The 8,246-nt window shown below is 37.3% G+C and overlaps 1 pseudogene across 1 annotated transcript; it reads left to right on the top strand.

Annotated features, from left to right (window-relative positions):
• The first annotated feature begins 363 nt into the window (after positions 1–363).
• On the top strand, positions 364–4,524 carry LOC148881043 (E3 ubiquitin-protein ligase PUB22 pseudogene; annotated as a pseudogene). The gene is made up of 2 exons (XR_016106512.1): positions 364–708; positions 2,762–4,524. The product of XR_016106512.1 is annotated as an E3 ubiquitin-protein ligase PUB22 pseudogene (transcript).
• Positions 4,525–8,246: the final 3,722 nt, after the last annotated feature.

Consider the following 8,246-nt stretch of genomic DNA (forward strand, 5'->3'; position numbering starts at 1 on the left):
GCATTTTCTTTGCCAATTGTAACCAAACACAACAAGTTAACTTATAATGCAAGTGAAAATTAATTTTCGGGTTTTCACCTTCCTCTATATATCAATCTATTATAATTAAGAATTTGTATGCATGTGTGCATTAATTAGTTGCTTTTTTGTTTTATTTTCGAAGGTGGTATATATGAAATAGCCTAGCTACTTCCTTTTCTTTTTTGTGGAATTAAGTGTACGATCACTATGATGTATGAACTATGTGATTCACAGGCTACCGAAGTTTCCTTGATAACGCAACGACCTTTAATTTCTAATATAATTGCCATAAAGAAAAAGTGAGACTATTAACTGATGAAGAAGAGAAGAGAAGGGGTCGAGTTAGACTTCCAAGGAAAGAGAGAAGAAGGCGAAGGCTGCATGTGTACTCTCATGGAAGCTAGCTAGCAGTGCACTGTTTAATATCTGTCGGACATAAGACAATGCGTGACCTTTGTGCTTCGAGAATATAATGCTTTTGTTTTTTTTTTCATTTCTGCAGATTTTTGAAGGGGAGGCCAGGTTCTCTACATCTCCCAGTCAACAATTTCAAAGTTCAATCTCTTTAGATTGAACTGGTTGCAGTCAAAAGGGGTCTGCGCAATTCTCTGGTTGCAGTCAAAAGCCAGTTTCAGGCGCAAAACAATGTCTTTTGGGGCGTGAATGGCCTTCAACCAAGTTTGAAAGGTTAATTCTCTAACGCTATCATGGCTCAACCCCCTTTCCCTACCTTTGCCCGATTTTAATTAATTTGCTCTTATTTCCCTACTTTAAACTTTTATAGTTAAGAAATTAATTATAGTATACCAAAATCGAAAGAGAAGCTAGCGTTTCAAAGCATTCATGGTGCTCAACAACAAAGAAGTGGAAGTTGAGCTGAACTTGTCGGGATGCAGTATTTTCAAACCAGTCTTAATTAATACTCAAAACTAACCACTGTCGCTGCTTTATTTTTTATTTTTTTTTCCAAACTAGGACATACTGTCTACTCTCTGTTATTTAATGAGGAAGGAATTGAAGAGGAAGATGCATATATGCCCTACGACAACTCATCTCCTTTGACAGTCAAAAATTCCAATCAGCATTGGTCTCCATTATGTTACTTGCATGGCCACATATACATATACTTAAATTAATTAAATCCCGAAATGAATAAATTCCATTCTCCCAATTGTATATGTATAAAAGAAGAAATGAATAAATTCCAAAACCATTCCCCGGTCACAGCCTCTAATTAAAATGTTTATCACTCCAACCATTGCCTGATTAAGCTCATCCAATACTGGACAAACTTTGGGGTCACACCACACCAGTATTATCTTATTATGTGACGATCTAGAACTAGAAAAAAGAGGTTGGGTTTGCTTCATTTTTAATAATACAATTGTGTACATGGATGATGTATTAACTGTTAAGCCGTATGGTGTTGGATACCCAATTTGCCAAAAGAAAAAAAAAAAAAAACATTAGTTAATTAATTAAGACTTTTAACACTTAATTGGTGCCTTTGAATGGTATGGTAGCGTTAACACCTCAGAGGTCAAGAGCTTATATACCCTTCTCTTTTTCAAATGAGTCAGCAGAAGGAATTGGGTTGCAGGAATCATGCATCCTTCAGTTCAGGTGAAGAAAATATCAAAATATTGAATTTTGTAGGCGCACCGCCACCGGCGCCGGAAAAGAAGAAGCATTATTGAAAGAGAAATCAAATCAACAATAAGAAAGATGCATGGCGCGCTTTACTACAAAAATATACTCGTCACCGATGGGAAAGCCACGGCCGACAAAAAAGAGTATGTGGTGATGACTGGCCTGTAGACTTATAGATTGTCGAATTTCGTCCATTTATAGACTAATTTTGGCCTGTAGACTTATAGATTGTCGAATTTCGACCATTTATAGACTAATTTTGTTCCGCAAAGTTTGGAAAAAGAAAAGGAGACGTGACGAAAATTACACCTTATGTTATGGCTTCATCCTAAGATTATTATACTAGTTAAAAAAAAATCAATACTTGAAGAACCGTGATAAAACTTTCCAAGTAGCGATTCCTGATCATTATAGAAAAAAAAAAACACAGGAGAATGTAGAAAAAAAAAAAAAAAACTGAATACTAATTTGACAAAATACTGTTTTTAACATTTATGTTCTTCTGTTTATATGGGGGAGCTCGGATCGGATACCCACAGGAAGATGTTTAGGGGGGAGGTTGTACAGGGCAAATGCAAACGCACGGCAACATCTAGCATATACTGCCATACTGGCTGGTCAGAAACTACGTACAACCAAACGGGTCATTAACTCATATTAAAGGAAAATTCAAAACTGACTAAGTAAAATAGTAAAATACTCAATACTAACGCACATCGTACGTCAATATCATTTATTAAATACAAAAATATGGATGAAGAAAATTGGAGATCAAGTAGATGAAACCCATAAACATTCATTTCGTGACTTGTATTTCGACTATGGACTTTGGGCTTTGGACTTTCAACTGTTGTTGTGGCCTACGCTGCTGATCCATCCCTTTTTCTTTTGTTCCCTTTTCCCCTTCTCCGTTCGGTTGTACATCCTTGAGGATTTGTCTCACGGTCCTCGCTTTCTCTTTTAATTTGACGCACCCAACAAATTAAAAGCAACAAGAGTCAGAAGACCCACTTCAGATTTCCTCCTCCCCTCCCTTTTATGTCGTAAATACATCTCTTCTTACAGATTTGCTGTTCGGTTGTTTTTGTAGGTCTGAACTCCTCTCTATCACTTCTTCCATTCTAAGAATAAGGAAAGAACAACAGCAATGGACGATATTGCTGATGAAGTTCCTTCCTTCTTCATCTGCCCCATCTCGCTGCAGATCATGAAAGATCCAGTCACCATCTCCACAGGTATGACCTACGATCGAGAAAGCATCGGAAAATGGTTCTTCTATTACAACAACAACACATGTCCCATTACAAAGCAGCCCCTCACCGATCAAAGCCTCACCCCAAACTCCACCCTCCTTCGCTTGATCGAATCATGGCGTGTCAACAATCCACCAATATTGTTCTCCGCCACAAGGACTGAGTCTCTGAAGCATACATCCGATATTAATACGACCCTTGTTGGCCAACTTATCGAGGAGGTAAGAAAACCTGAGTTGCAGATAAAATCTCTGAGAAAGATGAAATCACTAATCCAAGAGAGCGATGGCAACAGGGCGTCCATGGAAGTTGCTGGTTTCGTTCCAGTAGTAGCATCTCTCATCACTCAAACCGACGACCCACCACCGGAAGGGGTTTCACAATCCAGCTGTGACAAATCGGTAGTCGTTGAGGAGGCAATAAGTGTTTTCTACCTTCTTAAGCCAGCTGCCGACAAGTTGAAGAAGATATCTGAGGACAGAAACGGCCTACTGATAGGATCACTTTCACAGATTATACAACATGGGAGTTACCAGGCTAGAATCCAAGCTGCTCTTGTCCTTAAATATGTGTTCAGAGCGATAGATGACATATATAAAACAGAACTGGAGATGGAACTCTTCGAAGGCATCGCAGAAATACTGAAGGACCAGAACTCGAATCGGGCATCTATGGCAGCGCTATCGATCTTAATGGAAGTGGTGCCATTTTCGAGGAACAAGATCAAAGCCGTGGAGGCTGGAATAGTATCAGTGCTTGTGGAATTGCTGGCAGAGAGCAACGAGAGGCGATGCTGCGAGATCATGTTGGGAGTAATAGAACAGCTATGTGGGAGAGCGGAGGGACGGTCAGCTTTCTTGGCCCATCCGGCAAGCGTAGCGGCGGTGGCGACAAAGATCTTAAGGATATCCCAGATAGCTAATGATAAGGCTGTGACGGTGTTATTGTCGCTGTGCAAGTTTTGTAACAACAGCGGGATTGCCAAGGAGCTTATGGAAGTGGGTGCTGTTGCTAAGCTATGCTTGTTGGTGCAGGCTGAGTGCAGTGTTAAGACAAAACACAAGGCCAAAGAGATTTTAGGGCTTCAATATGTCAAGACATGGAGCAAATCTCCTTGCTTCCCTTCATACTTGGTGTAGTAGTTCTTCATATATCCTTGAAAAAGCTGCTGTTACATCTCTCTGGTTTAATTCTAGTTTTTTTCTTAATTATATATTCTGTGTATTCATTTTATTTTGTTCTATATTCAAACCTCTCGAGTTTGGGTGGATGAAAGTTACAACTTACAAGCGTGGGTTGCTGCAACAGGAAGTTGATGAAGTTGATGAGGTGAGAAGAACTGTGAAATGTATGCAAGTATACATAACATATATGTGTGTTTGTGTATTGGTGGCAGAATTAAACAATGAGTTGGGTCCGGTTGGGTTGAAAAAAAAAAGTGTCAATAAAATAGTCATGAAAGGGTAAATTTATTAATTATACAAACCCATTATATGTAGCATTGTAGCCATAAGCATACAAATCCACAAATCCCCATTATTATATAAATCCATTGTATTTGATCAGATTGGAATTCAAACAAACGGAATACCATTTGCAACCGTGCTGTAGATATCTTATTTTGAATTAAAATATCGACAATGGGCCTAGATTTGGGCCTATGCCAGCCTAATGATGATGGATCTATCAATTATCATAGCCATGTTAGAAGTATGATGCAGAAACCAACGAGGGTGTGTTGTGGCTAAATCAACCTGATGATTCGAGTCATTAGAATTGGTCTCTTTAGTATCAATGAAATAATCTCTAACCATACAAGTGACATCAAGATTTGTTACCCGTTTGGGAGGGTTTTTAAACAGCGTGTTTTTTTTTCGTTGCAAGATAAGCCCCGAACAAAAAACTGTAAAACTGTCTTGTGAAAAACTGGCAGCTGAGAAGTTATTTTTGGTACGTTGATTCTTTGAAGCAGTTCAATGCTGAAATCTTCTCAAAATGGGCCCCTAATAATGATGTACCAAACCATCGATATATGGCTTCCACCATTCCATTCAACTAAATTTACAGCTATCAATGGATTGGGTGTGGTTCTAGGGTGTACCAATCCCAAATTGATTATTAATCAGTTCTAGCTAGATAGATTCAAACCACCCCAATTAATAATTGTGTATCACCCAATTACAAATAATTATACTTGGCATCTATAATTACCATTTTTTTTTTAAGGTTGTAATTACCAACCTTAGTAGAATTGGTACTAACAACATAAAACTTCATTTTTGATAATATAGCCTTAATAAAGATGACAAAAAAAAAATAGTAAACATTTTATAAGTTGACAAGTCAATTGATTTGAACCAAAACTATCTTATATATTATGTACAAAATTTATCTTTTTGGACACAAAATGTAATAAAAATTATAAAAAAAATGAAATCTTTCTAATTTTTTAGCTATATAATCAGTTCAAAACAGCTTAAACCAGTCCCAACCCAATTATTATTTGGGATAAAATCACAATCAGAAACAATACAATAGATTAGGTAATTTTGGTTAGATCAGGTAGACCTGACCCATTGACCCTTCTCCTGATTTTTGCTTTAAAATCATAAAAAATAAAAGATATGTGGGTGTGATAAAGTCTCATATTCCGAACTACATAATTTACCTTTTTTGGGTAAATTTCTAAAACCTCCCCTAAAGTTTCTAACCAGTAACCATTGTTAGCTAGTAATTGCAATCACCTCCCCTAAACTTTCTAACATAGTTGCAACTAGACCCTCTTTGTTAGAATCCTAAAAAACTAGGCATGAAAATGTCCAAAATATCCATGTAGTTACTTTTGACCAAAATGTTTATTTTCCAAATTTTCCCTTCATAATAATGCTAGCCAAGGCCAACCTCTTTTCTAAAATTGATTTTTTTTTTCAAAATTGTCCTTCATATCAACCACTCAAAGGTAAAGCTACAACTTTAATTTCTCCATTTTTTTGTTGTTTATAAATTTTGTATTGTTTTTCTTCTGTAGAAAACCAACCTCAATAGAAATTGCATGAGGATTCTAACAAAGGGGTCTACTTAAAACTATGTTAGAAAGTTGGTGCAGCTCAGAAAACAAATCACATTAAGAAAAGCTTCAAAGAAAAGAACTAAAGGCAAAAACAAGAAGAAGAACAATTCTTCACTGAATACTTAAAAAAAGAAAATCAACAAAAACTCCCTTATCTTTGGTCTAGCTACTCTTTATGTAGACTTCATTACACCCGTATAGCTCCTACAAAAAAGTTTCCTAATCTAATTGAACACTCCTTATCAAAATCCTACTAAATCTTTTCAAAAAAAGAAAGTCCTAATTAAAGACAAATTCAGAAATCCCATTGTAATGCTAACTTGATAAATGCAAATCAAGATAGATAAACACAAAAATCCTGCATTAATGTTGTCTTGGTAAATACGAAGTGAACAGGTCATCATAAGCCAACCTAGTAAATGTGTACTCAATTGGATCAAATCCCATATTGCATCAAAAGTTTAGGATAGGTGGTTAAAATTACTAAACTTCAAGGGAGCATTCAACAATGGTTAGAAACTTCAAAGGAGGTTTCATCAATTTACCCTTTTTCAGCAAACATAACTTAAAAGATAGTTTGGAATTATTTATTGGAAAATTGCATATTATTAGTACCCTGTACTTTGGGCCTAGTATCGCTTTGGTCCCCAAACTTCAAAATGTGACAATCTAGTGCCTAAACTTTCAAAACATGCCAACGTAGTACCTACCATTAATTATATGTATCATGTGACATCATGTGCGACTTAAAACTTTTGAAAATGTCAAAATTACCCTTCAAAATAAAACATTGTTCATCATCTTCTTCCTCAAGAAGATGAAATAGAGGTGTAAGTGTTATTCTTCAAACCTCCTTTCAACTTATTTGGCATTTAATCCATGATTTAAGCCAATTTCAGCAAGGATTTGCAATCCCATTCCCCCTCTCTCTTTGATGGATCTCGAGCAATCTCTCTCTAGAATTCGAGCTCTATCTTGAAATTCAAGGGCCATTTCTTGAATCCTCAACCCCGACCAAACTAGCTTCAATGGAGGTAAAACCTAAATTCTTTATGTTACAATTTTATTTTTATTTTTTATTTCATTCTACAAGTTTTATGGGTTCAAGATCTATCTAGCTTTCGGTTCCCCAATCACCTAGACCCAGTGTATTGGTTTTGCTTGTTGATTCCTTTTTTTTTGGCATTGTTGGGGTTTTCCTTACTGTTGGTTCTCTCTTCGTGAGCAAGAATCTTATTCGTAGTTGTGTTTTAACCTTTGATCTTCTTGTTATTTTGGGTGCTTTTGTTAATTCTACTTGGAAAGGAATTGGTTTTTCAGGTTTTGCAAAATTGGTTGATTTTGATTTTGAAGATTGAATTTTGATGCAATTATGTGAAGGGGCTCCTATCTTCTTGCATATGGGAATGAATTTCATTGAAGTTTCTAGCATTGCAAATTTATTGGTTGATTATGGTGATTGAGTTTGATTGAAAATATGGAGGGTGTTCATTTGTTTCCATGGGATTTGTTTGATGTTGATGTAGTGCGATCTAGTCGCTCCTTGCTAGAAGGCAACTCGAACATCGATTTGCTACGTGGCTGGGTTGAACTACAAGACAAGTAGATTAGAGGTCCCAAGGTACTTTACCCAATGTGGGCACTCCGATGCTTAATTTAGCGTAGAAGGTTTTTGTGAGAGCTGAGAACTCAGAATGCTAGTAAGAGAGCTAAACCACTGGTACCTTCTAAAGATGGTGACGATGCCTTTATATAGGCAAGCTACCGTAGGTCTCATGAAACATGTACGAAATCTCCAGCTCGCCTAATTCAGAGTTTCTTCCGCACCCGAAGATGGATTCTGTGTAAGATGATAAGGCTTATCCAGGTTTGTCCAATTCGGGTGGGATGGAGATAAGATCCATTGGCGTGCGACGTAATACCGAGGAGATCAGAGACAATTGGCTCACATCTACAAGGAGGCTACGTGGCACCTTGACAGGTCGGTGGATATAATGAGCTGCTCGGGCCTTGGTCTTGGCTGAGTGACCCAAGGTGACATGGACTGCTGAGATGTCACGAAATCAACAGGTCACTCGACGTGTCATCATGTCATAGGTCGGGTCAAATTATCCCTCATCAATTGTCCTCACTCTCGATCTTGAGGCAACTGACTTGGGGCAGGAGTTTCTGGCGACCTGGATGAATTTATCCTGACCTCTAGTTCAGCCAAGATCCAACCAATAGGTCAAACTTGAATGATCCAACTGGCT

This window comes from Nelumbo lutea, chromosome 1 (assembly GCF_056320005.1).
Source record: "Nelumbo lutea isolate HS-2025 chromosome 1, American lotus-T2T, whole genome shotgun sequence".
Classification (NCBI taxonomy): Eukaryota; Viridiplantae; Streptophyta; class Magnoliopsida; order Proteales; family Nelumbonaceae; genus Nelumbo; species Nelumbo lutea.